Source organism: Pelophylax lessonae (assembly GCF_965119305.1).
Source record: "Pelophylax lessonae genome assembly, chromosome: 1".
In the NCBI taxonomy this organism is placed as follows: domain Eukaryota; kingdom Metazoa; phylum Chordata; class Amphibia; order Anura; family Ranidae; genus Pelophylax; species Pelophylax lessonae.
This window is the reverse complement of record NC_138768.1, coordinates 589,453,523-589,480,445: the sequence shown is the minus strand read 5'-3', so window position 1 is coordinate 589,480,445 and position 26,923 is coordinate 589,453,523. Positions and strand designations below refer to the sequence as shown.

The window sequence follows — 26,923 nt, the reverse complement described above, 5'->3', positions numbered from 1 at the left end:
TTAATTTGATTAATTTACAAATAAAATGTTCTAAACCTTGAGATAACTCGTTAGAACTCTATGTTCTGGGTCATTGTAGCTTATTTACATTGTCAGACTCAATTTTCTAGCAACTCTTATGACACTACACACGTAACAGGTTTTCAGAATTACTAGACACAACTATTACCGCAAGTGCTGCTGTACTTTATCATAGAGATGAGACTAGAAAGAGCACCATAAACGTATTCTGCGAGCTAAACAAAGAAAAAGCAAAAATGTATTTAGTTCACCAACAGCACCCAATACTATTGTGTTTAGCTTTAAAACTTGTGCAATTGCTGTTTCCATGATTAAAGAATGGTCCATAAATTATAACAAATGTCAGAAAGAAATTTTCCAGGTCAAAGGCTCAAAACAATGCATCTGTTAATTTTGAATCTACATTTTAATTTTAAGCTTGATGAGGTGGGGGCAGAATAATTACCATTATGTTCTACATCACTAGATTTAGGCACTTAAATTTTACACATAGATCAAAGATACAGAAAAGAGGTCACCTAACAATATTGCTGTTACACCTGTGCATTTTTTTGGTACAGTAAGCCTGTATTTCAAAACTCTTAGTCGACAAGTGAAAAATACTTTTTAGTTCAGCTTCTGCAACCACATAAAAAATACTCACTAAAACATCAAAACACTGCAATCACCTAACGATATTGCTGTTACTCTTATATATTTTCTGGTAGGTAAGCTCATAATTCAGAACCATTGGCAGGTAAAAAATACTTTTTAGTTTAGCTTATGCGACCACATAAAAAAGACTACTATCAAATAAAGATTCATATTCACATAATACAATGAATTTCTACACCTGTATATCTGATTTAATAAGTTTGCTTTTATGTTTTTATGATAGAATTGTAGACTATGGCTACTTAGGGCTCAGTACACATTCTTACCTGTTAATGCCCACTGGAAAAATTTCATGTGTGGTCTGTTTCTATACACACAGTATTAAAACATCCTACTATTTAATCTTACTGTAATTAGATTGGAGGTGTCATTGATTGGAATAAGGATGAGAAAACACCTGGAATACTATGACCCTGGAGAAGGTTCCAGCTACTGAGTCCTCCTGTTGGGACTGAATCCTAATCTGAAATAGTGCGCTTACAATGTGGCATAGAGTGTATACAACCAACACATAAGCCCCCGTTCACATAGGGGCGACGCTACTTCGCACCGCGACCTCCGAGGTCGCGGTGCAAGCAGCGCGCCACGACCTCTGAGCGGCCGCCACGGACTTCATAACATTGAAGTCTATGGCGGTCGCCTCCTGGTCGCCCCAAAGAAGCTCCGGACCCTTTTTCTAAGTCGGAGCGACTTGTGTCGCTCCTATTAGAACGGGTCCGCAGCTTCCCTATGGGAGGCGACCTACGGCAACCTGTGAGGCGACCAGGTCGCCTCACAGGTCGCCTTAGTGTGAACGGGGGCTTAATCATATAGTGATACTGAACCACACAGTGGTGATAAAAAACATAAACAATAAATACATCAAAAGTCCATTTAAAAAAAGCAATCTCTCAAAATAATGCATAAGCATGATAACACACAAATAGACTTTTAAAGAAAGGTCTTCCAATTAGACCACTGTGAGACGACAAATCTGTGACACAAATGTGAATAAGATGGCCCCTTACCAACTGGTAACAAGAGCCAGGTGCATTAAACTATAACCTCCACTCGTGCACAAAACTTGTCTGGTGTCACCCAAGTGGTATGCGTGGCTTCTTACCAGAATTCTAAAGAGGGTAGGCCTGGAACCTCTGTTGGTATATGGGTAGTGTGGACAGTATCCAGTCAGCTCCCGACCATAAGGTATAGATGTCTATCCCTTCCCAGGGCGTATCACTCTCCTTTAGGGACCGAGGCTGAATATAGCTGTCTCAAATGAAGCTCCCCCAAGATGGAAAGGAAAAATGGCCAATAGTGCGTTACCCTATATCAGAGTTGCACGACATGTCATTCGCCATGTTTTCCAATAATCCCCATGCATATATGCGCAACCTAAAGTTGCAGCAACTTAAAAGTAGTCCCTGCACTACTTTGGGCAGATTTTAATGCGTTTTTAGGACCAAAGACATAGGCATTGCTTCAAGCCCAGTCAAAATTGCATCAAAATCGCATCAACATCGCGGTATAATCGTGGCAAAAATCGCTGTAAATTTGTGTGACTTTCAAGTCGCACAAGTGTGAAAGGGGCCTAAAGTGAGTTTAATGACTTGTTCCATCACATCCCTCTTGACAGTGACTGGGGGATTGGAGGGCCAAACACAGATATTAGAATGCCATCTGATTCAACCACATTATTATTACAACAGGCATTTATAGCACCCAAAATTTTACCCAGCGCTTTACATACTGTACATTCACATCAGTTTGTGTCCTCAAGGAATTTAAAATTCCAAATCTGATAACAAAGCTGATCATTCAGTATAAAATCTGAATGTGTAATCTCCTTTAGATCTACTATCAGCTTAAGTATGTAAAGCTAGAGTCTGCTTGATCTTTTACTGTTTTAAGGGATTCTTTAGGATTACCTTTATTAAAACAAAAGAAAAAATATGCCTCATTCATCATCAATCACTTTGGCCAGAAATGCAGATCTTCATCAATCACAATGAACCAAACGAAAATTAAACCAAAAGGTTAACCCACAAACATGTCCGATCCACTTGATACTCCTCACTGAATGACAGATTCCCAGTTGAAAGCTAATCTGTAAACAAAGTGGCGGGTGTGGTGATTAACATATTTAGTCAATGGCCATGACTATATTTGATCAATGACAATACCGGCACTGGCCATATTTGGCAATTAAATGGTATTTTTTTGTGTAAGTGTTACTATTGTTGTAATACATTATATACATGGTACAGGTGTGCCAATTCACAGGCAGGTTTAGGGCATACATGAAGCATGTTAATAAAAGCAAATAGGCATTTTTAATGTTTCATTTAAGCACGATTACCCCTTCCCACCCGACCTACTGAAATGTGGGGGTCAGACGGGGGCTCTATTAATATAACATCCTCCCAGGATTGTGCCTCGCACGCGCCCTATGGACTGCGCTCAAGCATGATCTGTCACCCGCTGCATCCACCCGACACAGCCGATGACTGATCACTATACCATCCACTGCCAGTGCCATTGTGAACTATTGTAATGAGCTCTGTGATTGATCAGAGTGATCACATGGTACAGACAGGGCCAATCACAGCCCATCAGTACAATGTAATTAGCTGCGACTAAACACAGCTAACCACACTAGTAAACACTAAATGGAATTTGATTCAGAAAAAAATGTTGCTTATAACTGGAAAATGCACAGTTATAAGCAACCAGTGTAAAGAAAAAAAATCCTGATCACCTCCCAGAGTAGTACAGTGTTACTATGGTAACACGGTATTGCTCTGGTCACTGTATGTAAAAAATAAAATAAAAAAAAAAAATAAAAAAATTAATAAAAAATGAAAAAAGTATTTAAAAAATTATAAAAAATGATTACATTACTGTCACCGGTCATTGTTCCTGATCACCACCACACCAGTTATATGATGACGCTGTACTGCACTGGTGACAGTATGTAAAAAAAATTAAAAATGTGTGAAAAAAGTTTATTTTTTAATCTTTTAATTTTCCAAAAAAATTGTGACAAAAAGTATAACTTCAAAAAACTTGCCATGCCTCTTAAAAAATACATTGGATTCTCTACTTTTCAAAAAAGGGGTAATTTGGGTTATATTTGTACTGTCCTGGCATTTTTGTGCCTCGAGAAATGGGATGGGCCACAAGTACATCAGTTTGTGAACCTGTTTGCCGCAGACTAAACAATGTACACTGATTTGGATTATTTTCACCAAAGAAATCTATCAGTATGCATTTCGGCCTACATTTATGAAAAAAAACTATTATTTATTTGCAAATTGTTGCCATAGAAACAAAGGAAAGTGCATTTTCTTTTTTTCTCTTTTTTTTTCATTTATTTAGCAAAAATTTTTAAAAATTTGGTGATTAAATACCCCTAAAAAAAGCTCTATTTTTGTGTAAAAAATGATAAAAATGTATTGTGAGTACATTGTTGCATGACTGTGCAATTATTCAAAGTGTGAAAGCGGAAAATTGGCCTGGGCAGGAAGGGGGTGAAAGTCCAGCAAACAGAATCCAGGTAAACCTGGTAGGCCCATTCACACAAGTGTGTATTTTTTTTTTTTTTTTTGCATTAAGGCACATTGATATATGACACACAAAAAAAAATTGATAGATGTATTTTTTGCAGTATAGTGCACCATGAGTTGTGCTGTTCTGCATTAAAGCACACATGTAAGTGCATTTGGGTGCAATTTGAACTGAATTACACCACAGCACACCAATGCAGACAATGTTGCAGTAATGTAAGTCTTACCACATTTCAGGTGGTATGAATGGGCCATAAAAGTAGACCATTTTTTGATTTTCCATATTAATTTTCATTGAGAATTTTAATGCATGATATACAAACATTTCCAACTTGCATAAGTACCCATAGAAGTCATTCATTACAGTTATAGTGTGTTCATGTGGCTGGTCTTGCAGCCAGCAAAAATATTATGCATCAAAATACTAAGTAGAATTCGAGCCCAGCAAAAGTTCGGCCCGAACATCGCCTGTTCGCCCGCTCTGCGAACAACCGAATTTGCAGGGTTTTTGGCGGGTGTTCGTCATGCGCTATACAGTGCATTCTAAGCCCTGATTGGGCAAAGCTTTGCCCATTTAGAATGCAGTGAATAGCTAGTTGTTAAGGAGGAGAGCTGGGGAGCTTAACAACCAATGAGTCATCAGCTGTCAATGGATTTGCCAGCAATAAAAAAGTAAAAAACAAAATCAGGTCATTCAGGAAACCCCATGCCAAAACTATTTGGAAAAAAAAAACTTTGCCCCCCTCCCCCCCAGACCCTTATCCGAGCATGCAGCCTGGTAGGCTAGGAAAGGGAGGAGGAGAGCAAGTCCCCCCCCCATATCAGGCCACAAGACCTCAAACCCTCAAAAATGGGTACCCCTACCCATTCACCAAAAAGGTATCAAAAAGTAATAAAAACACAGAGAAAGTTTTTAACATTTCCTTTACTAAAGAATTTTAAAAAATGTCCCCCGATGTAGATCCATCATCAATCCCAATGTCGACGCCACCGCGGACCCGAAGAAGAAAAAAAGCACTCCGCCATAAACTAAGACATACCACTGAATGCCTGACTTGCTGTTTGACATTTCTTATATAGGTAAAGGGCAGGGCCACCTGGAGATGTCACCTGTTGGCATCGCCCCCCTTTGTGACGTCACCGACTGAGGCATGATGGGTCTTGATATCACAAGGAGCAGTGCCACCAGAGGATGTCACCAGGTGGCCCAGCCCTTACCTATATAAGAACTGTCAAAACGGCAAGCCAGGCATTTGGCAGCTTACCTTAGTTGACAGCTGAGCATTTCTTTTTTTTTTTCTGGATCCGGCGGTGGTGGTTGGATTGCGGATGATGATGTATCTACAATGGTGGACACTGTGTTTTTTTTTTTTATTTATTTATTTATTTTTTTTTGTGGCCCGTACGGGGGTGTTTTTTTTATTTTAATAAAATAATTGTCAAAAACTGCCTCCTGTTTTTATTTATTTTTACACTTTTTTGGTGAATGGGTAGGTGTACTATGTACTCATTCACATGGGGGGAGACCAAGCTTCCAGATTCTAAGTCCCCCGCCCACAGACCCCCACATCAAATGTCCAGGGTTGTGGGGAAGAGGCCCTTGTCCCCATCAACATGAGGACAAGGTGCTTTGGGGTGGGGGGGCAGAGCTTCCCTACCTCAAAGCACTCTCAATGTTAAGGGATTGTGGCCTGGTACGGTTCAGCGAGGAGGGGGGGCGCTCGCTTGCCCCCCCTCTTTCCTGACCTGCGGGGCTGCATGCTCAGATAAGGGTCTGGTAAAGATATTGGGGGCCCATTGCATTTTTTTTTGGCGTGAGGTTCCCCCTAAAATCCATACCAGACCCGACCCTGTGCTATTTTTTTTTTTTACTTTTTCTATTGCCGAAAATGGTATTGTATTGCCGGCAATTTAAATGTAATTACATTCATTACTTTTTCTTTCAGTTTTGCTGCAGAAGGCTCTATACATGGTACAGATGCACCACTTTACAGGCAGACTAAGGGACCCCCAGGCACTATATTTAAAGGAATTTAGACTTTAACCACTTTAACCACTTTCAAACGGGCAAATTCAAGCATTCCTCTCCTACATGTAAAAACCATCATTTTTTTGCTAGAAAATTCCTCGGAACCCCCAAACATGATATATATTGTTTTAGCAGAAGCCCCTAGGGATTAAAATAGCAATCATTGCAATTTTTTGTCACACGGTATTTGTGCAGTAATTTTTCAAATGCAATTTTGTGGGGAAAAAAAACTTTCATGAATTATAAAAAAACAAAACAGTAAAGTTAGAATGGCGCTAAACTTCAGTGCTTAGAAATCTCTAAAGGCTGCGCTTTAAAATTGTGCACAGGTTACCACTTTAGAGTTACAAAGGAGGTCTTGTGCTAGAAATATTGCTCCTGCGATACCTCATATGTGTATTTTGAACGTTGTTTATATAAGCGGACGTGACCTATGTATGCGTTCGCTTCTGCGTGCGAGCACGAGGGGACAGGGACGTTTTTTTTTTTATACTTTCCCTTTAATTTTTTTTATCACTTTTATTTCTATTACATGGAATGTAAACATCCCTTGTAATAGAAATAGGGCATACCAGGCCCTCTATATGGAGAGATCTGGGGTCTATAATGCCAGATGACCCCAGATCTCTCCTCTAGGCTAAAAAGCCTGTGACTAAAAAAAAAAAAAAAAAAAAGATCTCAGGCTTTGGGATCTGGTCCTCGGTCAGCTCTATGGTAAACTTCCACTGCCGGCAGATTCCTTATCCAGCTCGAACATGCGAGCCAGTAGAAGCACTGGAGGGCAGCAGGAGGGGGGATGTCCCCTCCCACCACCTGTAAAAACAATTAAACACCTGAACTGCTGCTATGATTGTTTTTTATGGTGCAGGGAATCGTTGGCAGGAAAGAAAAAAAGATTCCTGAATGATGCCTGTAGCTGAAGGCATCATTAAGATATCTTGACTCAAACTAAAGGACGTCATAGGGTTTGCTGTTCGAGTCAGAACTTTTTCTCTGTTCAGGAGTTCTGGTGCAAACTGAACAGGGGTTGTTCGGCCCATCTCTAATACTAAGCAACATCTATTTCTGAAAGATTAATCCCCAAGAAAATAGGTATAGATGGTGTATTCCCATGGGGGATGAGATAGAGATAACATGACAGTAGTAGTGTTAGGGTGGGGCGGTGTAATTAGCTATTTGGATAGTGGGATGGAGGTGGGGATAGTATGCAATGGTGTATGTTCAGAGTAGGTGAGAGAGGGGGATGGGAAACAGGGTAGGAAGAAATCAGGTGATTGAAAGGGAAATGGGAGACAGGGGGAATAGGTGGATAGGTGTAGGGCCTTGGCTGAGTTCTTTCAGATTAGTTAGGGGCTTTGCATTGTTCCTGTCCCACCTAATCCCCCTCTCCCAGATTGAGCCAGCAGCACATATAGCAACTTTGTGTAAGAGAGCAGAGGGATAGTGTACCACACCATGGGCGAGCTAACGTACTTGGTGAAAGCACAATATGCTTGTACTTCTCAGTACATTTAACCATTTGTCTACCAGCCCCTTTTATTAATGGCAGCTGGTAAAAGATCATTTTAAACACACTCCTGGCTGTTACAACAGCCAGGAGTGTGTTTACACTTGTCAAGTCGACTATCTGCTTTCTGGTGGAAGTGATTTTGGCAGCTCTAAAGCAGCACATATCGGCATGAGCACAATAATTCTCGGGTCATCATTCATGGTTAACTCTTACAGCACATAGGTGTGACTCAAGACTGCAAATGGTGCCAACATCCCAGTCAAGATATAGATCCAAAAAAAACTATAGTGGGTGTATGGGACTTTTAGGACACCAACACAAACAATTAGGCTGAGTATCTGGCATTGCAAATTTTCCTTTCATCACTATACATTTAATGGTGTCAACATCATATAGCTCACTTTGGCTTCAACAACAACAGAATATCCATATCCTAATATATATGTCTGACATATTTTAAGTTCCCTCTTTTTCAGGGGAAGAATTAAACCTTCATATCAAAAATAAAACATATACAGTTATGCAACTACAAAATAGAAAATACATAACAAGAGCTGTATAGTGTCAGATGTGCGTTGTGCAGACACCTACATCACTGATGAGAGACATGCATTATCAGTCTATACCAAATTTTAAATACAAAACCAATCTAAACTGATAACATGTAAAGGCTTTTAAAGAATCACCAATGAACAGTTTTGGATACCAAAGTTTGTCACAGCTTCATGGGTGCACTCAGTTTTAAAGCTTGGTATGTATGTATGTTTGGTGTATTAAATATGTTTGGTATCTATTTGACACAGCCTTACTTTATTTGTTATATTTTACTCAAAATTGCATTACACACAGTGTTTTTCTGCACTAAAATTAGGTTTAGTATTTTTATAATTAAAAATATGGGTTTGATAAATATATGCACTAATATCATGTGACATAGAAATGCAACTAACGCCATTTTATTCTCCAGGGTCTTAACTAATTGTCAGGCCTAAACTTTGCATTTTAATATGTGAGCAAACGATGAAGAATGGCTCTACTAGAAAAGTGGTTAAACAATGACAAACCTGACCATTTGTAAATGTAGGGTGTCATGTTATCTCTGCTAATGTGAATCAGTTGTTCCATCTCAGCTACACATTCAATCCAGAGAAGCCATTCCCTCACATTGGGTGTAGCAGTGGTTTTCCAGTGTCTTAAGACCACCTTTTTAAACTGCATTCAAAAGATGCAGAAGAAAATAGCGCTTATATTTTAAGAGACATATCAGTATGATGTCATGGAAATTGTGCTGAATGGAAAGGAGGTGTATGGCTGGAATTCTCGATAATAAGGTGAGGGACATGGGTCTAAAAGGTGTGGACCACCAATTATGAAGGAAAGTACCTTTGCCTTGGTGGTATTTGTAACATGTTTCAGAAACCTGTGGGAAGAGTTTATATAAGGGTACTGGTACAGGAAACCATCTGGGGACTTAGGCCCCTTTCACACGGGTTTTCCGTCTTTCTGTCTTTCATCCATCCCTTGATGGATAAAAAAAAAAAACGGACATCAATCCATTTCTATAGGCAAATGGATGTAAAGGGATAATCATCAATTTACATCTGCGTCCTTACAAGCGGAGCAAGTCTCAGTCCTGTTCTGTTTAAACAGACCTAAGTAGAGGTTAATAGATGTAAACAGACGACGTCCGTTTTTGCATCTGTTTTTACATCCATTATTGCATTAGTTGCTAGGACCTGACAACCTTGTACCTGATTGCATATTTGACATGGAATGAGCTTCAACTCATTCATTAAGCTAGCAAAACATTAACTTTGCAAACTTAAAATTCTATCCTTTATTGGTAAATCAGTCCAAATGTTGAAAAAATTTATTTTAAAAAATGCATGTGATGATGTGATATAATACAAGTGATCATTTAAACATAATAGAAAAAAAAAACACCAAGAAATGGGCATGTAATAAATAGTCAAATACAAACAAAAAATGTCAATAACATTTTTTTGAATCCTCCACATACCATTATCAGTACTTATCTTAAAGGACCTGTCATTCGATTTAGAGTCAAGGCTTCAATGCTGAGAAATTGATGTAAGCAAACATTTCAGGATCATGCAGCTTTTAGAAAATAAAGGCAACCAATTAGGATGCTACTTTGGATAGGAACATTTATTTTTCAGATTTTTTTATTCAGCTGCTCACTAAGGGACACTGCCTTCTGCATCTCATAAGCCTTGTTAAGCCATTTTAGGATGATTTTAAGTTACATTTGGCTTCACAGTAGAGTTAAATGTGTCAAATATTGCATAAATATGGGAAGTGTTACCGGTAACATATGAGAAACAAAGAAGAGTAATAGCAGAAAAGACCAAATGATCTATCGCCAATTTTTGTTTCAGGGTAGAGTGGGGCTCTTTTTAAAATTTGGAGAATTCACTTATATTTATCCCCAACAAGTTCAAATTCCCTTGCTGTTAACTGATTAACTCTTAAAGTATTGTTTCACTGAAAGAGTAGTTGATGCTTGTAACAGACTTCCAGTAGAGGTAGACCTCTACTGGAAGTCTGTTACAAGCATCAATTACTCTTTCAGTGAAACAATACTTCAAGAGTTAACTTCCCTCCTGCTAGTTTCAGGTGCATGCGCCTGTGTTCTCAAGCTCTGCTTCATATTGAAAATAATTTTAGTCATAGATAATATTTAATATTAGCAATGATGTTCTTTTAAAAACAGAAGGATTGTGTACGAAGGGATAAACAATTTTTGTTTGCATACATGGTTTCCATAACAATCCCCAGTCATTTCACATTATACTAAAACTCAACAACATAGCATACATCATCACGGAACAACCACAGACACACATCTCGGAACAGGAAAATGTTGCCAAAGTTCACTTTGTCTGTGAGTTATAGGACATGATACTCACTCTGGTCCAGGTAATGCGTTTCTGAAATGCAGTGTTTTTGCAAGGCATACGTGTTCCTGAGTTAAGGTATGACACATATACAGGTCATGTTCCAATGTATGGATCTCTTGTGTTACAGCTAACCTTAAGCTTATATTACAGCATGGGTGGGAGTACACAAACACAGGGGCTAATGATGTCTGAAACATTAATGTTCATTGGAATCAGTTCAAATTTTATTTTGTGCAATGGAAAGAAAAACACCTCAGAAAGAGCATTTGTTCAGTACATTTTCTATGCCTGCTGATGCTTTTGGACATCATAATAAAAAGACATAAAGCATGAGAAGATGGCCCAGGTGTTCTCATTCCAAGCTCTTTTCACCCCAGGGCTGCTATATAAGGACACTTAAGGCATTAGTCACAACCTGTCATATGGATATAAATTTCAGCCATGGCCTTAAGCTTCAGGCTACAATAAATCATTTGCTATAGACTTAATTGGTAAAATTCAGGCAGCCCCAAAGTTTGTGAATAATATTTATAGCAGATGACATACAGAATACTTTTAAAGTGCAAAAGACACATTACTAAAGTTTGTGACAATGATCCTTAATACATTGCATGTTGTCCTAATATATATTAAAGTAGAGCCTTCTGTAAACTTTTAGCTATATAGGTAGATCAGCTTAACTTAATTTGTTTAAACAGTTAGATAATGTTGTTTCTCTATAGGAGAACAGCCATATATACTATATTTTTTGGTCTCTAATGTTGTAAAAGACCCACAATGCTCATGCTGCCAAATTGCTTAGTCAAACTAGTCCTTAGGTTACATCAGGTAGCTTGGGAGCAGCCATTTTTTTAATCATGTCAAAGAAGAAGCACTTTTTGGTTCAAACTAAAAGCATAATTTGGTACTGCTGACCTGTGCCCTACTCATTCCTGTGTAGTGTGAATATAAATTAATTAGTATATCTTGTTAAAGGGACTCTGTCATGAGGGATGTTTGGGGGCTGACATTTTTGGCCTATGAATTTTAGTTGCTTGGCTGTCATGCTGAAGCTTTGGACTTGATGCTTTCTGAATGAATGAATAAATAAAATAGGTGTGGAGATATAGAACTCTGTCACTTATTAATAGGATGCATCTTCCAGGTAAAGTACTCAACGTACAGTAAAGTACTCAACGTACAGTATATAAGCCAGACACAGCCAGAAAACTAGTATTTTTATTAGGAGCCTAGTAATGGCCTCCACAATGTCTCTAATGACAGATTCACTTTAGGATATTCAAAACAAGAGATGTGTGAAGGGCAGTAAACTACAGCAACATAAAATCACCCTTCACTGATCTGATTTCTGTAAATACAAAGCTGATTTGTTATTACAACTTATAGTACTTTACATACCTTCTTTTTTTTGCTGTTTTATTGAATAAGCATTAAGCAACTCTTGCCATTTTGTAAAACTCAGTAGCATGTAAAAACAGTCACATATAATTTATATAACACAATGTATAAAATTTAACAAACTAAAGTGTTTGTGTCAACATGCATAGATTATCAGGATACTCCAGTACATGAAGATAAAGGCAAAAATAACACTAAAATATTAACACTGTCAATTTTAAAGTTAAATGCATGGTATGTAAAAAATGACTGTATTACTTGAAACCATATACTTCAGGCCAGCACAGAAAGCGTAGAGCATCCCTTGCTGACAGCCATCTGTGTTTTCATGTAACAAGTGAAAGGCCATCATTATCATTGGAAAAACCCTTAATACACTTCTATTTAGCAATATCAAAGTTTAACATGTATGATAGGGTAGTGTCAACCAGGTAGCCACTTATGAAGGAGAAGTATAAAAAAAGAACAATGCATTCCTTTGAATGTCTACACGTAATTTTAAATAACGATAATATATAGTAACTATTATATTTATTTAGATTAAATTAAATTAAATGTTTTGACATTTCGTGTCATTGAATCATATATATATATATATATATATATATATATATACATATATATATGTATATATATATATATATACACACACATGTTTTACATATACATGTATTTTTATGTGCTTTTTAGGCAATTTGGTTATGAAAAATGAATTAAAAAAATACAGTAAATGGGTTATAATGGCAGGGCATAATATCTGTATTGTAACACTGACATTTTAGCAGGACACCTGCTGCACTGACTAGGCACAATTAAGACAAGAGGTCACTTACAATATAATTCACGCTCCTCTTCTCATTGCCTGCAGCAGAACCGTCTTGAATTCAACAACGAAAGCCAAAACCTGAAGATTACAATAAAAAAAGGGAAAATCAGAACCATCGGAGGTTCTTGCTGAAGATCTTTAGTCAGCCACTTGCTGATTTCTGTGAGTCTCCTAAGCTGCAGTGTAGCGGTCTATAAATATTGACCCTAACACTTGCTCAGTACTTTACTTGCTCATGGAACAGGTCTGTGTTACCGTACACCATGGTAATACTCAGATGAAGTTCTCAGCTGCTCAGACAAAGCAGTGGATTGGCTCACGATCCTCCAACAGAGTGCCTGCCTGGAAATACCATTTCACTGCCAGCTATACAGATGCTGTATGCCTTTCCAGGGGCCCAAATCAGGAGAAGGAATGAAACATGCATGCTCACCTTTTAAAGGGAAACAACTGAATCAACCTTTAGTGCAAATATCACTTGCACAGAACAGCAGATGTCAGAACATGGTATACTGCTTTGCCTCCCACGCTGCCTAAAACCTACAGTCTTAGGCGAATGAATAGCATTTGTTTTCCATTGCTGTCCTTTGGTACCCATGCAGTGAACTGGGAGGGCTTAAGGGGAGCTGGGCAACTTGCCCACTAGAGGTAATGTTCCAGATTTTAGTTTAAAATAAAATAGAAGTCTAGTCTGGTATTTTCCAACACATGCTCTATAAATTGTATATAATGCCAGTACAAGATGACTTTGCTACTTTACTTGAACAGGTGGCATGAGGCTCTGCTTTTCATTCTGCCAAACCACTTCATACAAAACAACTTCTACTATTCTAATTATTCTAATCTACAATTTTAATATTTTTGTGCAGCACAAAGAATGTATTCATTAATTCTGATATTTAGAAAGATTAAATCCTGCTGAATCACCATATATATTTTCAAATCATATAAAGGTATATAGGAAAATATTTGTTTTTGATTTTCCAAAAAACGCTTTCATTAAAAAAAAAGATTATTGATACTATATTAAAGCATTACTAAAGGTTACGCTTTTTTAATCAAAATAATTAAAATGTTGTAATCATCTGCTCTGTGCAACCCCCTTTTTTTGGGGGTTTCTCTGCTAGCACTGTCAACTCCTCGTTTTCAGTGTCTGCCCCCATAGCAAGCACTTGCTATAGTAACAGATGTGTGGGCTCGCTCCTCAGCCAGACTCTGTGTGTCTATAGACACACAAATCACGTGGCTCGGCCCCCCATCCCCTGCTCCCTCCTTACAAGATGAAGAGAGAGAGAGAGCAGTGATGCTGCTCTCAAGCACAGCGCTGCATCAAGATCAGGCTTTGGGTAGGTATGTAGGGGGTTCTGGAGGATTAATCTTGGAGAGAATACATTAACCACTTGTCTACTGGGCACTTTTACCCCCTTCCTGCCCAGGCCAATTTACAGCTTTCAGCGCTGTCACACTTTTAATGACCCATATGAAACTTTTATCATTTTTTTTCACAAAAATAGAGCTTTCTTTTGCTGCTATTTAATCACCACTGGGTTTTTCTATTTTTTTGCTAAATGAATGAAAATAGTCAGAAAATTTTGAAAAAAAAAAAATAGAATTTTTGTAAGAACTTACCATAAAATTATTTTCTCTTACGTCCTCTGACAGTCGCCGCCCATTTAGTTAGCCTTCACTAGTGGGTAATGGCACCCTCTGCAGGAGCAAGCTAGGCAGTTTTAAATGATAATAAAAAAACTTCTACACTTAGGCACACCTCCAGGGGGCCGTCCCTTAGCCATTATCCTGATCCAGTTACCAGTGTCCCTCAGTTTGTAGCAAGCAGTAAAGGAAAGCAATAACCCCAAGATCCAAGAACCAGAGGGCGGTGACTGTCAGAGGACTCAGAGAAAATAATTTTACGGTAAGTTCTTACAAAAATTCTATTTTCTCTTATGTCCTCTGACAGTCACCGCCCGTTCAGTTAGCCTTCACTAGTGGGATGTTCCAAAGCAGTGCAGGTGTGAGGGGTGGGAAGAGGCAACCTACCGACAAGGTAACGTACCAACCAGGCCAGAAAAAACAACTGAGCCAACAGGGCAACAAAGCTCAAAACAGGAGCTAACCCAGAACAACAAAAAATACCCCAGGAAGAGACAGAAAAAAACACGTCTCTTCAAACAACCGCCACACTCAAAACCTTGCGGCCAAAGGAAGCATCCGAGGATGCCATCACATCAATTTTAAAGAAAAAAGAGAAAGAAACTGAGACACTAGGTCTCAGCAGGTAAACCTAGCCTACCCCTGATGCTAGGCAGCATAAAACTGAGGGACAGTGGTAACTGGATCATGAAAATGGCTAAGAGACAGCCCCCTGGAGGGGTGCCTAAGTGTAGAAGTTTTTTTATTAACATTTAAAACTGCCTAGCTTGCTCCTGCAGAGGGCGCCATTACCCACTAGTGAAGGCTAACTGAACGGGCGGTGACTATCAGAGGATGTAAGAGAAAAAACATTTTTATTGTTATAAATTTTTGCAAACAGGTACATTTTCTCCATTACTAATGTGCACCGATGAGGCTGCACTTATGGGCACTGATAGGCTGCACTGGTGGGCACTGATGAGGTGCACTGATAAACACTGATGAGGCAGCGATGATGGGCACTAATAGGTGGCACTGATGGGCACTGATGAGGCGGCACTGGTGGGCACTGATGAGGATGCACTGATAGGCAGCACTGATAGGTGAAACTGATGGGCACTGAGAGTTGACATTGATAGGCAGTACTGGTAGGTGACATTGATGAGGAGACAGTGATAGGTAGCACTGATGGGCACTGATAGGATGCACTGGTAGGCACTGATTGGCAGCATTGGTGGGCACTGATTGGCAGCCCTGGTGGGCACACATTGGCAGCACTGGTGGGCACTGTTTGTAATGCACTGATTATCAGTACACATGTCCCTAACACAAGTCGGTTATCGTCTCTCTTCTTCTTTCCTCCAGCTGTGTGCATGAGGAGAGAAAAGCCGATAACCGGCCTGTGTTTACATCCTGTGAACAGCTGTCATTGTCTGACAGCTAATCACGTAGTAAAGAGCCGTTGTCATTGGCCCAATCTGTTGTCAGCTGAGTCTGAATGACTGGGTGATCACAGAATGCACCGCCCATTGGAAGTCCCAACATTGGAAGCCCGGGCTGCGGTTGTCTTTAGGCTATAGTGTGGGTGGCAAGCAGTTAAGGTAAAAACGTTTATCCTTTAAAATGACTTACAATTTGCAAAATGAATATTACATATATTGCTCAGATAGCCATACACATTGCAATCTAAATGTAAAATTTCTGTACAATCTCCATTTGATTTACCATTACTATAACTTAGGGACCTACCTAACTAATACACTTGATTTGTATGCAGATAGGCTCTTACAAAGAAATTACGTAGATTGAAAAGAAGGTTGAGCAACTAGATTTTATTTTGTACAATGAGCTTAGCTCATTCTGTACACAAGAAGCAGTAATCACAACTAACTTCACCAAAGGCTTATTTAGTAAAGGAGAAAAGAATATGCTATTCTTTTATATAGAATATAGAAATACAGGAGAACTTAGGAAACAGTGACCATAGGTCAATAGGTTTCAGTATTTATTACAGTAATAGGAAGCACAAGGGTAATATTAAGACGCTGAATTTCAAAAGAGCCAATTTCCCAAAACTGCGCTCACTGCTAGAAAATATCAATTGGGATAGAACCCTGGGAACAAAGAACACGGAGTGCTTCAAGAGCATACTTAACAAAGGGATTGACCAGTGCATTCCAAAGGGAAATAAATTTAAAAGAGCAAAATTAAACCCTGGGTGGCTAAACTCCAACATAAAAATGTATATTAGTGATAAAGAAAAGGCCTTCAAAAAATACAAGACTGAGGGGTCATTGGCAGCATTTAAGCATTACAAAGAGTGTAATAAGAAATGTAAAGATGAAATCAGGGCGGCTAAAATAGAACACGAGAGACATATAGCGGAGGAGAGTAAAAAGAACCCCAAGAAGTTTTATAAGTATATAAACAGTAAGAAAGCGAGGCCAGAACACATTGGCCCCATAAAAGATGACAAAGGAAATATGGCCACTGAGGACAGAGAAAAGGCGGAAGTGTTAAATAATTTCTTCTCTTCAGTCTTCACAAAAGAATCGGGGGGCTACACAAACCCAGCTTGTAAGGCCGAACTAAACAACACACCTCAGGAAATACCGCCATGGCTAACAGAAGATAGACTTAAAACTAAACTAGAGAAACTTAACATAAATAAATCACCGGGACCGGATGGCTTGCACCCGAGGGTTCTGAAAGAGCTCAGCCAGGTGATTGCCAGACCATTATTCTTGATCTTTAAGGATAGATTACAGACGGGTATGGTGCCAGCTGATTGGAAAAAAGCCAACGTGGTACCAATATTTAAAAAGGGGCCGAGATGTATCCCGGGTAACTATAGGCCGGTCAGCCTAACATCTGTAGTCTGCAAGATTTTGGAGGGGATGTTAAGGGACCACATACAAGACTTTAGTAATGAAAATGGTATTATTAGTAGTAATCAGCATGGATTCATGAAAAATCGTTCTTGCCAAACCAATCTATTAACCTTTTACGATGAAGTGAGCTGCCACCTAGATAAAGGTAAGCCGGTGGATGTGGTGTATCTGGACTTTGCAAAGGCCTTTGACACCGTTCCCCACAAACGCTTACTGTACAAACTAAGGAAGGTAGGTATGGACCATAAGGTGAGTACCTGGATAGAGAACTGGCTCCAGGGGAGAGTACAGAGGGTGGTGATTAATGGGGAGTACTCGGATTGGGCGGGTGTGGAAAGTGGGGTCCCCCAGGGTTCTGTCCTGGGACCAATCCTGTTTAATTTATTCATAAATGATCTAGAGGAGGGGATATCTAGTACAATCTCAGTATTTGCGGATGATACTAAACTAAGCATGCCAATATCTTCTATGCAGGATGTGGAAACCTTACAAGCGGACCTGAACAAAATAACGGTGTGGGCAACTACATGGCAGATGAGGTTTAATGTTGAAAAATGTAAAGTAATGCACTTGGGGGCCAGAAACCAGAAAGCAAGCTACTCGCTAGGGGGGGAACCTCTGGGTGAGTCTAGGGTGGAAAAGGACCTGGGGGTACTGGTAGACAACAGTCTTGGCAGTGGCATGCAATGCCAAGCCGCTGCAAGCAAAGCCAACAGAATACTGGGATGTATAAAAAAGGGGATTCACTCCAGAAATAAAGAGATTATTCTCCTGCTCTACAAGACTCTGGTCCGGCCACATTTGGAGTATGCTTTCCAGTTCTGGGCACCGGTCCTCAGGAAGGATGTGCTGGAATTGGAAAGAGTCCAGAGAAGGGCAACAAAAATAATTAGGGGAATGGAGGACATCAGCTATGAGGAAAGACTACAAGAACTGAACTTATTCTCTCTGGAGAAGAGACGATTGAGGGGGGATATGATATCAATGTACAAATACTGTACTGGCGAGCCTAGCATAAGGAACAAACTATTCAGAGAGAGGAGATACAATAAGACACGGCCATTCACTAAAACTAGAGGAAAGGCGGTTTAACCTTAAAATGTGTAAGGGGTTCTTCACTGTAAGAGCGGTAAGGATGTGGAATTCTCTTCCACAAGCAGTCGTATCAGCTGGGAGCATTGATAGTTTCAAAAAACTATTAGATGGGCACCTTGGAGACCACAACATACAGGGGTACACAATGTACGGTTAAAAGCAAACACACACACATCATAGGTTGATGGACTGATGTCTTTGTTCAACCTCACTAACTATGTAACTATGTAACTATGCTATTCACTGATTGACCCAAACAATATATTTAAATGAAAAAATTTGCAAAAAATGTTCAGAAAACAATCAATATTTTAATGAAATCCAAAAAATGTCCTAAAAATGGTATCTAAAGGGTCTTACTTTAGGAAAAAGCACAGAAAATTCAAGAATTATAAAGGTGTACTGGGCAGTGGTTTTCCTTCCTATAAATGGGTTTTTATGTGCCCTCTGAACTTGCTAAAAAATTTGACTATTTCAGCATGAATCAGTTCCCTAGTACAGTCCCATCCCTCCTTGCAAATAGACCTCTCCTCTTCTAGGGGAGTTTACTGCCTGTACTAGAAAAACTCCTCAGGGGTCAGGCTTGGAGACCAGTAGTTATAGCAGTAGACAGGCTCTCACTGACCAGCTGAGAGCCTTTTTTTGGGTGTCTTTGGAGGCAGGCAAAACATCTGAACTTCTGTGTAGGGGTATATATACATACACCCATGTCTGTATATATACACATACACATATATAGGTGTGAAAATAGCAGAAATCTATGCTTGCGCTAATCTCTCCTATAACACCTATATGTGTATAAATACATATAAGTGTGTTTGTATATATAACCCTATACAGAAGTTCAGATGTTTTGCCTGCCTCCAAAGACCCCAAAAAAAGCCCAAAAAAATGCCCGCGCCAAAAAAAATGCCCAGGTGTGTATATAGGTGTTATAGGAGAGAAGCTATATTGGTGTTAATTAGCGCAAGCATAGATTTCTGCTATTTTCACACCTATATATGTGTATGTGTATATATACAGACATGGGTGTATGTATATATACCCCTACACAGAAGTTCAGATGTTTTGCCTGCCTCCAAAGACACCCAAAAAAATGCCAGCGCCAAAAAAAAATTCCCAGGTATGTTCTTGCAGGCGTTTTTTTTGGGCATTTTTTTGGGGGTCTTTGGAGGCAGCCAAAACATCTGAACTTCTGTATAGGGTTATATATACACACACACTTATATGTATTTATACACATACACATATATAGGTGTTATAGGAGAGAAGCTATATTGGTGTTAATTAACGCAAGCATAGATTTCTGCTATTTTCACACCTATATATGTGTATATATACAGACATGGGTGTCTGTATATATACCCCTACACAGAAGTTCAGATGTTTTGCCTGCCTCCAAAGTCCCCCCAAAAATGCCCAAAAAAAACGCTTGCTACTAAACCGGCAAGGTGTGAAAATAGCGGAGCCATATCCCTGTTCTATAAGTGACCTAATACAAACAATCTTTTTTTATGGTTCTGGACATGCTACAGAGCTAAAACTTCACAGGTACACTTTTTAGACCCCCCCCCCCCCCCCAGACACTAAATCCAAAGAATTTTTTTTTTTCAATTTTTTTTTTCAATTTTTTTCAATAATTGGCTCTCTATCAAAAATGACAATTTTTAAGAACTTTTTTTGTGTGATTAATAGTCCCTGGGGCATGACCCAGAACCTTAGGCACTTTTTAGGGGCATTTATTGGGTTTTAGGGCTTCCAAATGGTGTTTCTTGATTACTGAAGTTCGGGTCCCATTGATTTCAATGGGGTTCTGAAATCTGGGCCGAACTTTCGGGAAGTTCAGATGTTCTGGCCGAAACAAACTTTTGAAAAGTTCGATCATCCCTAGTAAGGAGGACACCTCACATAGCGAATTTCCGTTGGTTCCTCAGGGACCAAACACAATTCGTATAGTGTGTACCCAGCTTAAGAAAATGTGTGAAGACCAGATCTCAGCCCTGCAGATCTGAGTCACAGAGGCACAATGATGTAAAGCCTTGGGAACTCACTTCACTAATCAATGGGCTTTAGCAGGAAAAGGAGGCACTTTATATTTTAACTCCTATGCCTGTGCAACAATTTGTTCAATCCACTTAGAGATGGTGAACCTGGAGAACCTCTTTTGGGACTCTCTGGAATAACAAAAAGGAACTCCATTTGCCTACAAGAAGCAGTGGCTAAGAGGCAAACCTTAACAGCCCTCATCACATCCAAAAAGTGGAGGGAGATCTCATTGTGATGGACTGATTCAGAACACAAAATACTCATTAGGGTGAAAATCAGAGACCACTTTGGGTAAAAAGGTCAAATCAAATAGGTCAGATCAAAAAAGACTATTTACAGGAAAATGCAGATAATTCGCTGCCCTTCTAGTTAAACTAAAGCCGGCCATAGATGGTTGGTTCGAATCACAGCCAGGTAAGCGGGGACCAGCCAAGATTCAAACCATCTACATTTTTACCTAAATTGATCCATTGATCGACTTGGGTACAACCAGCATGCCGGATTTATACATGCATTTATAGCCAGCTGCTCTAGACTCTAGCAATAATAACTGTGTTCTCCCAGCAGGAAAGGCTCCCTGCATCCCCCTCCTGCCAAGAGAACACAATAGCTCAGCGGGAGGGATTCCTCCATCAACACTGACTGTGGTTGCAGGAAAGAAAATCGCATCGTCTATGGTTGGCTTAATGGCCACAAAGTAGGCCACCTTACAGGATAACAACATCAAGTCCTGAATAAGTTCAAACAGGCATCTTTGTAACACTGACAATACTAGGTTTAATCTCCAGGGCTGGAGGGGGGCTGAACAGGGGGAGTAACGAACAACACCTTGAATGAAAGTGTGAATTTGTGAATTAGAAGTAACAGGACATTAAAGCAGAACTAAACTGGATCTGAGCATCACAAACCAGAAACACTATTTAATACACTTTCAAGATTCAAAGCAATCTCACTTGTTCATATATGTCTCCATGCTATTTTGGTGAGAAATACACCCTTTAGCATTTTTGGCTGTGGGCGTCTTGACAATGGACAGATGAGATGAATTATACAGCATTTACTTGTTGGAATTTATATGCGCTTAGGCCAGGCCTGCAAGCAGAAGTGTGTGCTTAGCTGAGAAAACCCCTCTTCCACTCCACACCCCCCCCCCTTAAGACTCCTGAGGTATATGACATTATGTTACCTAGGCCTGGAAACCAGGAAGTAACTGAAGAAATTTAAAAAAAAAACTGTTTAAATAAAGTAAATACAATAAACTTTCCTATCTATTTATTAATGCTAGTAGCATAAAGAATAAAAATAGTCAATGTTGATAGACAGAGTTTAGTTCTGCTTTGCTATAAAAAAAAGAACAAACAGCGCAGACACCTGGACCAGACAAATCACTCACAGCTTCACAATGTTGACTGGAAGTTTTGATCCCTTCAAAGACAAACTACAGATTTTCCAGAACTCCACCTCAACCCAGAAGACTGGCATCTATTAGGGTAATTTTCCAACATAAGGGAAGTAAACCCCCACCCCCTTCCTATAATGATTAAAACAGAGATGTAACTGAATCATCTTGTCTAAATAGGACTGGACTTGTCCCACGCAATGAGGATGTTTTTTTGCAAAGTTCTGGAGTGGAACTGAGCAAACAGAACTGTTTTGGAGGTGGATACTATCTGTCCTAGCAGAGAAGATCAAAGTTGAAAACTTGACTTTGCAACTTCAACTGGGGGACAGAAAGAACTTTGTATGAAAAATATTCAGGAGAAGGTAAAGAATGCAAAATGATGTGACAGAATATGAGAAGAATTCTTGATGTTCAGGATCTATCCAATGTTGTTCAAGGTCTGCAGTGTGATTGACATACTGGAGTCTAAGGTCAGAGAGTTCTGTTCACGCAGCAACAAATCATCCAGATATCCAATGACTGGAATACCACTGAGATGAAGTCCCAAAGCTGGTGTGAGGACCTTTGTCAACACTCTATGTGCTGTGGAAAGGTTAATGGCAAGAGCCTTGAACTGACAATTGTCTCCCATGTCAAAGTGAAAATACTGTATTGCTAGTGACCTGGAAAGATAGAAATGTGTAAGTACGTATCCTTTATGTCAACAGATGCTAAAATGTCTCTGAGATGAAGGAAGGTAGTAAAATAGACATGTGCAATTTGTTTCGATCCTAATTTAAATTCGGACACATTTTTGATTATTTGGAGATTCAGCTTTATCAGAATATTTGATTGAAATAGTAATAAATATCATGGAGATTCCTTTAATTTTGTTTCATATATTAATTTTTTAATGAATTTCAAATTTTTGGAACAATTCTGATTCGGATTGGTTGAAAATTTAAATTCTGTGTGAAGAATAGCTAGTTGTTGAGGAGTGGGCAGGAGCTGGAAGCTGAAATGTAAACAAAAGAATGCCAGCAATAGAAAATTCTGAAAAAATACAGTGTGGGGTCACCCCTTCAAAATCCAGGAAAGGGAGGGGACAAGCGAGTGCCTCCCCCCTTTCTGAACCATACCAGGCCACGTGTCCTCAACATAAGGGGGGGTGCTTTGGAGCAAGGGGGGGCTCTGCCCCCAAACCCCAAAGCACCTTGTCCCCATGTTGCTGCCCTGGGAGTTAGGTAACTCCACAATAAAATCCATTGACAAGTGGGTCCAAGGCATCTCTCCATTGGGTATGGGTTGTAGGAGGCCCACTGGAAGGTGTTGTGGTGTCTTTCTCTGAGCACACACAGAATAAGCGGCTACGAAAGCAGTTACATCAGCACGGAGACTAGGCCACCAGAACTGTTGAGAAATAGATCATATAAGCTGATTCTTCCTAGGGTGACCAGCTTCCTTAGAGGAATGGTATGTCTGGAGTAAAGCAGTGCAGAGCTTCTCTGGGACAAAGCAGCAGCCACAAGGTTTTTTAGGAGAAGAATGGATCTGAGCAGCAAGAATTCTGTCACTCAAAAGTGAGACTAGTGCGAATAGTGGCTAGAATTTGATCTAGAGGTAACACAGGAGTAGGAACCGACTCCATCTTGGAGGAGGAGGAAAACTGTTGTGACAAGGCATCAGCCCTTACATTCTTAGTACCAGGTAAGAATGAGACTATGTAATTGAAGCTTGACAAAAAAGAGCCCATTTTGCCCTTCTGGAAGATAATCCCTTAGCCTCCGACAAGAATGTTAGATTCTTATGGTCAGTCAAAATGAGGAACAGCACACTGGTACTCTCAAGGAGATGCCTCCATTCTTTAGGAGCTAAAATGGTAGCTAGCAATTCTCTGTCCCCAATCTCACAATTGCACTCTGCAGGAGACAATTTCTTAGAAAAGAAGCCACAAGGATGCATAGCGTTCTCAGAGGTAGGACCTTGAGACAGAAGAGCCCCAACTACAATCTCAGATGCACCAATTCTGTGGGTTGCCATCCTTCCTCGTAATATCAGTTAGGGGTTTGACGAGAGAAGAGAAGTTACGAATACATTTCTGATAATAAATGGCAAAGCCAAGAAAACATTGTAGCGGACGTAGACCTACGGGTCGAGACCACTGTAGAATTGCAGATAGTTTCTCTGGGTCCATCGAAAAATCGGCCGTAGAAATCACATAACCCAGAAATTTAACCTGTTCACAATGGAACTCGTACTTCTCCAACTTACAATACAGATTATCATCTCTCAACCTCTGTAGCACACAGGAGACATCTCTATGGTGGCTCTCTAAGGATTTTGAATATATGAGAATATCGTCAAAATAAACCACCACACATTACTGCAACATATCTCGGAGGACATTGTTGATGAATTCCTGAAAAACAGTAGAAGCGATGCAGAGACCAAACGACATTACAAGGTATTCATAATGTCTGGGTCTGGTATTAAACGCAGTTTTCCGTTCATCGCCTCCTTGATCCTCACAAAATTGTATGCCCCTCTCAAATCGAGCTTAGTGAAAACCATGGCTCCCTTAAGGCGGTCAAATAATTCCGTAATCAGTGGAATTAGATAAGAGTTCTTAATCGTGATGTGATTGAGACCCCTATAATCGATACAAGGTCTCAGTTCACCACTCTTCTTTTTCACAAAGAAGAAGCAAGCACCAGCAAAAGACGGGGACTTGCGCATGAACCCTCGAGATACTGAGTTGGCAACATAGTCCTCCATGGCTTTATCCTCCAAGACTGACAAAGGGTAGACCTGGCCACAAGGGGGCATGGCACCAGGTTAAAGGTCAATCGTGCAATCATACAACTGGCGTGGAGGCAAACTACTGGCTTGATCTTTGTCAAAGACATCGCTAACTTTGTCCACACCCATTTTTGGCTATGCCCACAAGAGCGCAGTGGGCAGTGCCACATTAGCACTCCCACATATACTTTTAGCACTCTCAAAGCACTCCCAAAATAATTGGTCTGGAGCCGCCCCTGGATGGAAATGTGTTGACCTTGTGCCACTGATCCGTAATTATGCATAAATGGGTGAGTACTCATCCTGATTTCATCAAGTAAAGAGGTAAAAGGTGGTTTTCTGTGATTGGTAGGCATAACAAAACCTTCCTACGCTGTTGCTCTGCTGACTAACAATTAAGCCATTTCGCTCTGCCAATCTGAAAGGGTTGCCTGGATACAACACAGCTACCATCTAATACCACACTGCACATAACTTTTGACTCAATGGTTATTTGGTCAATGCAGTCAATAAAGTGAGGTTCACCACCAGCATCCCCCTGATTCCTGCGAATAGATTTAGAACAAGTCAGTCAAGATTGAAAGGCTAAGGAGTAGATGGACCGAGAATGTGCTTTCAACTTTTATATTTAACTTTAGTATTTTTAACAGAAATGGTCAGTGTCTTGTTAAGGCAAGACACTAGAGAGTCAACCTTGGGAGGGGTAGACCATTTCTTGACAAAATTGATCTGTCTGAACTGTTTAGGGACAATGAATTGTAAATAAGTTTGTAATTGATTTGTAAATAAGTTAATCGTGTAGGGAATGAAGAGCAAACACCTTTGCAGTATGTTTATGTTTATGAGAATCAAAGCTAGATGCCATGGCAGGTGAAGTATTGGTGACATTTTCTAAATGTAATAGGGATGGAACAGCAATGATTAAGAAAGTTTAAATTTGTGTAACACCCTCTTAGGTAGGTGCCAGAGAGAGAGAGAGGGGGTTTTTCAGGTGCAAACTTGAACCAGACCCAAAAATGCACAGGACCCTTTTCAAAACGGCACTGCAGCCGCCCCACACATGTGTGGATTGGCTCCATGGAATGAGGTCATATTCAGATGTTATGCGAATTGGATGCGGTTAAAAACGCATCCAATTCGCATATATGTTAACCCAGCCTAGGCCTAAAACCACGGACGCATGGCCCAGATGGAAGATAATAATGCAGAATCTGGGCTCGCTGAGCTTCAACAAAGTGCAATAGACCCCTGATGTCTACTTAAAGAAAATCTATCACCTGCACTTTGCAATCACATAAGGGGATTATCAGCCCCCTTGAGATAGAAATAGGGTAAGTTAAAAAGAAAGGAAAAAGTTTAAATTAGTTTGAAAAAATTGAAGTTTAACCACTTGCCGACAAGCCACCGCAGATATACGGCGGCAGGTCGGCAGGTTCCCACGAATCGCCGTACCTGTACGGCGGTTTGCTGGAGCGATCCTAGGGGCATGCACACACCGCCGGAGGCATGCACGCATGCCCATTAGCCAGTGGGGAAGCTGATCCGTGGGGCTGGTGGCCACGACTGCCGCCGGGCACCCGCTATCGCTCCCTGTGGAGAGAGAACGGCGGTCTGCTCTTGTAAACATTTAGGAACACAGGTCTCTGTGTTGATTCCATAAGCCCACCCCCTTACAGTTAGAAAACACCCCCTAGGCTCACATTTAACCCTTTGATCGCCCCTGGGTTAACCCCTTCCCTGCCAGTGTCATTAGTACAGTAACACTCATTTTAAAAACTGATTACTGTAGTAATGTCACTGGTCCCCCCAAAAGTGTCAAAAATGTCAGTTAGGTGTTCGATCTGTCCGCCACAATACTGCAGTCCTGCTAAAAATCGCGGATTGCCACCATTACTAGTAAAACAAACAAAAATAAATATTTTTTTTTTTTTTACCAAAAATATGTAGAAGAATACAAATTGGCCTAAAATTATGAAAAAAATCTATTTTTATTTTTTTTTTTTATTGGGATTGTTATATAGTAGAAAGTGAAAAATATTGTTTTTTATTTTTTTAGAATTGTCGCTATTTTTTTGTTTATAGCACAAAAAATTGAAATCGCACAGGTGATTAAATACCACCAAAAGAAAGCTTTATTTGTGGGAAAACAATGCATCAATTTTATTTGGGTACAGC

The 26,923-nt window shown here is 39.9% G+C and overlaps 1 protein-coding gene across 3 annotated transcripts in view; it reads right to left on the bottom strand.

Moving 5' to 3' along the window:
* The window catches only part of BMPR1B (bone morphogenetic protein receptor type 1B), a 690,971-nt gene that overhangs the window by 319,796 nt on the left and 344,252 nt on the right, over positions 1-26,923 (bottom strand). For all 3 annotated transcript variants that reach the window (XM_082243647.1, XM_082243648.1, XM_082243649.1), the window contains exon 3: positions 12,912-12,982. The gene's annotated coding sequence lies outside the window, so the exon portion shown is untranslated. The remainder of the gene's footprint in view (positions 1-12,911; positions 12,983-26,923) is intronic.